The sequence below is a fragment of the Canis lupus genome, chromosome 1 (assembly GCF_048164855.1).
Source record: "Canis lupus baileyi chromosome 1, mCanLup2.hap1, whole genome shotgun sequence".
In the NCBI taxonomy this organism is placed as follows: Eukaryota; Metazoa; Chordata; class Mammalia; order Carnivora; family Canidae; genus Canis; species Canis lupus.
In genome coordinates, this window is record NC_132838.1 from 114,598,038 (window position 1) to 114,605,908 (window position 7,871).

Sequence of the window (7,871 nt, forward strand, 5' to 3'; positions counted from 1 at the left end):
GAAAAAAATCTTTTCCTCTACCCATTGTCAAGAAACAAAATTCAGGGGCACCTGGGTGGTTCAGTGATTGAGCGTCTGCCTTTGGCTCAGGTGGTGGCCCCGGGGTCCTGGGATCGAGTCCTGCATTGGGTTCCCGGCAGGGAGCCTGCTTCTCCCTCTGCCTGTGTCTCTGCCTCTCTCTGTGTGTCTCTCATGAATGGATGGATAGAATCTTAAAAAAAAAAAAAAAAATTCAACTGAGTAAATTTGAAGGCTTAATTGGCTCTATTCAATGATTCATGAATTGAATTGATCTAGATACTCAATGAGTTTAACTTAACTCATCACTTAGCAGAATGTTAAGCTTCAGATTACCAAAAAGGGTCAGGAAAACTGTTGAAGACAGTTTCCCTAAAAACTTTATTCTACTTACATCTGTTTAATTTCCTTGTTCTTAACAATTATTGTAGAAGCTGCCTTGAAACAACAGGCGTGAGCAATGGAAACTGGATGCAGGCCAAAGGGCCCACAGCGACCCCCTGGCTCAATACAGACAGGCCCAGCAGGCGGCCCACCTCAAAATATCCACAGGCCCTAACTGACCAATGAGCTGTGTACAACCAGGCACAGATACCCAAGAAGGGGAAATTCCATGGGTCCCCATTCCTCTTCACCTTCTGGCTTTAAATACAGCCCCCACCTGCTGCCTCCTTGAGGGTGGTCTGTCCCCTGCTGTCCTGCTCGCCACCCCTTTATGGTGTATTCAGTAAACCTCTATCTCCTTTGTTCTGCTGTCCACACCACCGACCCCCTCTACACCTGATTGGGACAACCCACATTTTGGGGGCTCCCATCTGATCAGGAGAGACACTACAATTATGTTTAGACCACCCACAAAAACTTTGAGAGGGGCACCTGGCTGGCTCAGTCAGAGGAGCATGAGACACTTGATCTCAGGCTCTAGAGTGAAACCCCACGCTGGGTGTAGAGATTACTGAAAACCTAAAAACAAGCTTTATGAGGCGTTAGATGCCATATCTAATGCTGGTAATTCTGAAGACAATTAAAATGTCCATTTTATTTTATTTATTTTTTAAAAGATTTTATTTATTTAATTGACACAGAAAGAGAGTGAGAGAGAGAGAGAGAGGACAAGCAGGGGGAGTGGCAGGTAGAGAGAGAGGGAGAAGCAGCGTCTAGGCAGAGCAAGGAGCCCAATTCGGGACGCGATCCTGCACCCTGGGATCGTGACAGATGCTTGACTGAGTCACCCAGGCACCCTAATATGACCATTCTAATGAAACCAAACTTTAACTAGATTTTATTTGACGAAGGCTATCCCAGATCAATGGACCTGAAAAGTAGTTGGCTCAGCTTCTACTGTATTTTTCAGAATTTTTATGAATCCTTAAGTCACATATTTGATTTTCTTCAAGCCAGTTAAATAGAGGTCTTTTACGAATTAACCTTGACAATACCACCCGGAGGTGGAAGGTACCACACAGCCACAACACACACATATGTGTATATATACTTTTTTTCACATATGTGTATATAGACACAAATACACAAACGCAAACGGAGAGAGACCTTAGAGCTTCCACACACTGAAGATTTCCCATAAGCGAAGGTTCCAAATGACCTTCTGCCTTTTGCTTTCCTTCTGATCATGATTATTTCCCTGAAGTCCCACTTTGACATTTATATCTCAAAGGCACAGGGAAGAGTGCAAGTTACAAGCCTTTTAAGATAAATAGGGGAGGTTTTGGAATTAGAATTTTTTTTAAAAAAAGGAACAACTGAACTCTGAACTTCCTCTAGAACCGAATTTCTAGTTTTACAGAGATTTGTAAGCTCAGGACAGCTGCTCTCCGTTACTCAACAAGTTGGATTTGCAATGTAAGGTGATGCCATAGGTTGTCTTTATACAAGGGCTTCTTTAGAAGATTTTTATTTTCGGGGTGCCTGGGTGGCCCGGTGGCTGAGCATCTGCCTTTGACTCAGGGCATGATCCCGGGGTCCTGGGATCGAGTCCCGGAGCCCACTTCTCCCTCTGCCTGTGTCTCTGCCTCTCTCTGTGTGTCTCTCATGAATAAATAAATAAAATCTTCAAAACAAAACAAGGTTTTACTTTCCTTCTGGGTACAGAATTTTATTTTAGCTTGGAGGGAAAGGCCTTCAAAAATATATCATCAGGCCCCACAAGTTTGGGCCATTTCTGACAACAGAGCTACTTTATAGTTCTTAGCTAGGTCAAACTGTAAATATTTCTGGCAGTATATAACAACTCCTTGGGCTCTGGAGGCGTTCCCAAAGCGGGTGCAGAAGAGATTTTCTTTTCCTCTGTCTCCCTCGTACTGTAGACAGAGATCCAGGAGGGCTGACTCTGGCACCGATTCTCACCCTTCACTGGCTTTTGCCAGACTTTCCAGGATCCCATCTGCAGCTCTGCTAGTTACCAGCATTTGGCAAGGTTTTTCATTGTAATTTCAGTCTTCCTTTGGCTGTTTAATAAGAGAACAACATAGCAGCTTATCAGAAAAATTCCTCGGAGTCCTGTCATCTTTGGGAGGGCCCCTCCTTTCGATGCAGGCAGGGCCAGCCAGAGGCCCCAGGTGGGGTCCCACCGGCCCAGCCCGGAGGGTCCTTGGCTTCATGCAGGTGGGAAATTAAATGCAAGCTAGCAGGACCTGAGAGCAGAGTTTATCGAGGATAGACAGAGAACAGATAGAGACGAACGTCTGGGAGACTCACAAAGGAAAAGAAGAGGGGATCCCTGGGTGGCTCAGTGGTTTAGAGCCTGCCTCCGGCCCAGGGCGTGATCCTGGAGTCCCAGGATCAAGTCCCACATCAGGCTCCCTGCATTGGAGCCTGCTTCTCCCTCTGCCTCTCTCTCTTTTTGTGTCTCTCATGAATAAATAAATAAAATCTTTACTAAATAAATAAATAAACATGGGCCACAGCACTTGCTAATGGCCACTGTCATCCTAGGTTGTAATTCCTGGGAGGGCCTGGCAGCAGGTTGGGAGGACCCCAGCCACAAGTGAGGTGTAACCCACATTTCCGTTGCACCTTATTTTGGGGCCCCTAAGTCACCAAGCCAAGTTCTCAGGACACAAAACAAGCTTAGTAGGATTGTGCCATTTTTGTAGATATTTATAGCTTCTGAGACCACAGTTCTTAGACATAAAATAAGCAGGTGGGCCACAAGGTGGTATACTTAACTCTTTAGAGTTTAAGGATCCCATGTTGATTACTATATTTGTTTCAGCTAAACCTTAGAGTTTCCTTTTTTTTTTTTTTAAGACTTTATTTATTTATTCATGAGAGACACAGAGAGAGGCAGGGACACAGGTGGAAGGAGAAGCAGGCTCCCCATGGGAAGCCCGATCCCAGGACCCCGGGATCACGTCCTGAGCCAAAGGCAGATGCTCAACCACTGAGCCACCCAGGAGTCCCAATCTTAGGGTTTCTTAGAGCCAAGCTAGTACCTAAAAGGAATGTGCCACCAGGTTGAGGAGTGTGATGTTTTATGGTGTACCTGGTGGCACAGAAGTTCCTTAAGGCCGGCAGGGGACCAAGTGTTGTTCTCACCCCTTCTGTGACCATTTACCCTAGCACAAGAGTCTTGGGTGGTGAGTGCTCTAACATCTCTTAAGTGCTTGACCCATGCCCAATTGTTGTGCCTTTTTGACTTCTGAGGTTCATGTTAGCGATTAGCCTTTATTTACACAAAACAAGCCAAACAACACACACCTTAATATACCTGTAATAACCGAGGGGTGCTACTACGTCCTGGCAAACGAGGGCCTGTGTGCATCGCTAAGCAGTTCAAGGGATCTTGAACTAGGCAAAGGCTGAACCCGCAAACCCCAGGGAATGGATAACAGAGCTGCCACCAACCGCTGCCATGTGGATCTTGGGACAGGATCGCTAATTAATAGAGAATTGTGGTCTGAAATAAAGGGAAAGGGTTTGGGCTCTAGCAGAGCTCTCTGCCAGCGCAAGCCGACCTGTCCTGTACTGGGAAGCCAGTTAGATTGGGAGGTTGACACAAGGAGAGTGGAGCTCACATAACCAGACCCAAGTCCGTCTGCCCAAGCACAGCAAAGCCAGTCACTGAGACATCCAGGATGCAGCGAGGAACTGGAGATGCAGCCAAACCAAGAGACGAGGTGATGGGAGGGCAAGTCTCAAATCCCCTTCCCGAAAGGGGGAGAGAACGAGTTTTTTATAGGGTCACCTGGGTGGCTGAGTCTGTTAAGCATCTGCCTTCGGCTCAGGTCATGATCTCAGGGTCCTGGGATCAGGATCCCTGCTCAGCGGGGAGTCTGCTTCTCTTTCTCTCTCCCTCTGCCCCTCCTCCACTTTGCATTTTTTCTCTCTCTCTTTCTCTCAAATACATACATACATACATAAATACACAAATTTTTTTTAAAAGAGAGAGAACAAGATTTTTTTTTTAATAACCATAGGGGTTGAGATTACAAACATATTGGTGAAAAGGGTTGGGGAAATTATGACTACTCATGAGGAAAGCTGGAGCAGGCGCGTGGAGCAAACATATCTGTACCGTACGTCCCATGTTCACTTCGAGGTGGAGACTTACCATCAGAGCAAACTTCAGCCCCTGACGTCAGGAGGTTATCTTAGGACGAGGAGAAGGGCCTACAGGCAATGCCGGGAGAGCCGGTGCAAACTGGATGGGATCTTGGGCTCGTTATCTTGTTATCTTGGGGAAGGAATGCAGAACCTTGCTTGTGCACAGGCTGGAACCCTCTCAGTTGACCGTGAGTCCAGGTTTCTGCAGAGACAGCAAGTGGACTTGTTAGTGGGCTCCGGAAAAGACACCTTAGCCAATTAGCGGGGAATCGGTTCTCTGAAAAACAAGCTTTAAAGTTTCTGCTAGTTTCAATCTCATTAACCCTATGGGGCACCGTTTCACTCAGAATCAAGAGGAATTTACCTACAGAACAATGATTTGCAAGGAAAACTCAAAGTCTTCACAGGGTACCGTGCCAGTGTTTCTTGTCCCCAAATGCCATCAGAAGAAGTTCACTTTAGATCCCACCACTACCACCAGATATGTTAAAAGACAAAATTCAGCTGCGTCAAATTAAATATCTAATTGGCTTTATTCAGTAGTTCATAAAGCGGGCAACACCTCATCTAGCAAAGAGAAAAGAGCTCCAAAGGGCTGCAGAAAAGGAAAGGTTTTTAAAGGCAGACAGAAAGTGACATAAACTTTAAAAACAGGTTTGCTGGGGCACCTGGGAGGCTCGGTGGTGGAACATCTGCCTTCGGCTCAGGACATGATCCCGAGTCCTGGGATCAAGCCCTGCATCAGGCTCCCAGCATGGAGCCTGCTTCTCCCTCTGCCTATGTCTCTGCCTCTCTCTGTGTGTCTCTCATGAATAAATAAAATCTTCAAAAAAAGGGGGGCGGGAGGGAGCTTTGTTCTGGGCAAGTCACCTTCCTTTGGGGGATGAAAGGGGCTCTCAGGGGGATTATCTCCCTAGTGCCAACCAGGACATTCCAGGCTGACTGGTTAAAGATTACATTCCTGGGGAAGTTTGAAACCGCAGTTAGGTTAGGTGACATGAGTTTAGCACAAGTGACTCCATTTGGAGCCTGTTGTTCCTTTTAAGCACCATCTTAGGTTATCCAGCTGAACCCTGTAAATTAATCTGGCCAAAGACAGAGTAACAAGAAAAAAAATGAATGGAAGTTTAGCGACATGCAAATCACATTATACGTGGGAGCACCTGGCAGTGAGCGAGCCAAAGGAGCAGCTAGCACTTGGGTTTATTTATCATTTGAGGCTAAAATAAAGATAAAGCAGTTTGAGGCTTTTGGGAGGGGGAGGCAAATTAAGGGAAGGTGACCAGGGAAAATATCACAAATAGGAGTTCTTTAGTAAGGTTTGTTTTGCTGATTGAATCCTGCCTTCTTCACTGATGACAATTGTCAAGAGTCCTCCTGTTCCTGGTATGGAGTGGGAGACCTCTCTGCAGGTGGAAATTTCCTTTATAAATATACATTTCCTTTGTAAAAGGAAATCTTATGCCCTGTCTTTAGAGCTTTTCTTACATCTTCTGCTTCTCAATGGCCTTTAGCTCAAAATAATCTACATGCCAAAGAGGCATATGGATTTCAAAGTGGCATATTTGGGTGCCCCTCCAAAGAGAGGTCAAGGAAGAGATCGGCTGCCTTGGTAGACAGATCTGTGAGTCTGCCATTGAGAGAAAAACTTACAACTTCAATCCACATGATGGATTTCTGGTTTTGTTTTGTTTTGTTTTTACGTAGACCAATACTGTGGTCCCCTCAAGATTGTGTCATGAGTACCTTTGTTGATGGCTTTGCAAAATGGCATCTTATCTATGGCTCGATTGCCGAGTCAATAGCCCACACTGTTTCCCAACGTTGTAAGATTTCACCACAAGCTGCTTGCCCCATAACCTATGGTCCTAAAGGAAATCCTTATCTTTTACTTCCTTCTTTTGCAGCTGTCAATCCACACCTCTCAAGGAAGGGGAATGTGGTAGTCATCCAACTTATAGGCGTCTTCCCTCAGTTCTTCTTCCAGGTTGTTCTAGTAAACCACAGACTCTTCTTAGATTTATGATCCTATTTTCTACAACATTTTTTCTGGAAACCCCCTAGCAAACACCCCTTTGCATCCCTCTGGCACTGAGTCAAGTGCCTATTCCTGAATCAATTATTGCCAAGGGTGATAGGGTTCACCAATTAGACTCATCAGGACCAGCCCCTCAGACTGAGCCAGGCTCCCACCACTGTGGAGTCTCCTCAGCAGACAAGAACTGATGGGAATGGGGAGGTCGCCACAGTGCCCACCACACGTAGACCCAGGAACAACATCTGACATCACCGCAGGCTTTCGCCCATAACAGTCTGTTGCACTGGACGCCTGCTGAGGTGGATGTGTGGTGGGCTTACACCATCTAGCCCATGGGAGACTAAGAATGTTAGTTAGATACTTTAGAGGCCCATCGCACTTCAGGGGAGTTTCAGGGAGACAACAGGAATAAGAACAAGGAAGCAGGTCGATGATGGCCACCATCCTTGGTCAATAAGAAGATAAGTGTGGAATGGAGCTGAGCCTGCAAATAACAGGTGACCACGTGTGATGATTTAAACAACCATTTGGCTTCTTCTACATGCTGTGTACTACCACTGCCCCCTTTACTACGGCAGGGGGTTGATGATGCTTTCATTTATTATTTTTTAAGATTTTATTTCTTTTTTTTAAGATTTTATTTATTTATTCATGAGAGAGAGAGAGAGAGAGAGGCAGAGACACAGGCAGAGGGAGAAGCAGGCTCCATGCAGGGAGCCCGACGTGGGACTCGATCCCGGGTCTCCAGGATCACACCCCAGGCTGTAGGCGGTGCTAAACCGCTGAGCCACAGGAGCTGCCCATGTGAAGATCTTTTTTTTTATTTCTACCACAGAAGCTACTATTCATGACCTGTAACTCCTGCAGTCCCCCCAAAAAGACACCAGGCCCTCCAAGGCCAGGCCAGTGTCTTCTCCATAATCAGCAGGCGGGAAGACCTTCTTCCTCCCAGGACTATCCAGACCCTGAGTCCCCCATGTTCTGGGCCCTTCCAGAAGCTGGGCAATGAGATGTGCCCCCAGGGCCGTGTCAAGCTGCGTGGGGTGGACGTGAGACCACTCTCTGTGTTTGGCCTATCCTCATTGGGCGTGGTCTGTGGAAGGCACAGGCTGATCAACTCCAGGAATGCCAAGGATTGTGGCCTGAAGAGCGTGAGAAAGACCGGGTGGGAGGTGTGTCCTAGGTTTACACTATGTTCCAACAGGAACCTAGTTCCAAACAGGACCACTTAACAGGACCAGAAAAATTCTCA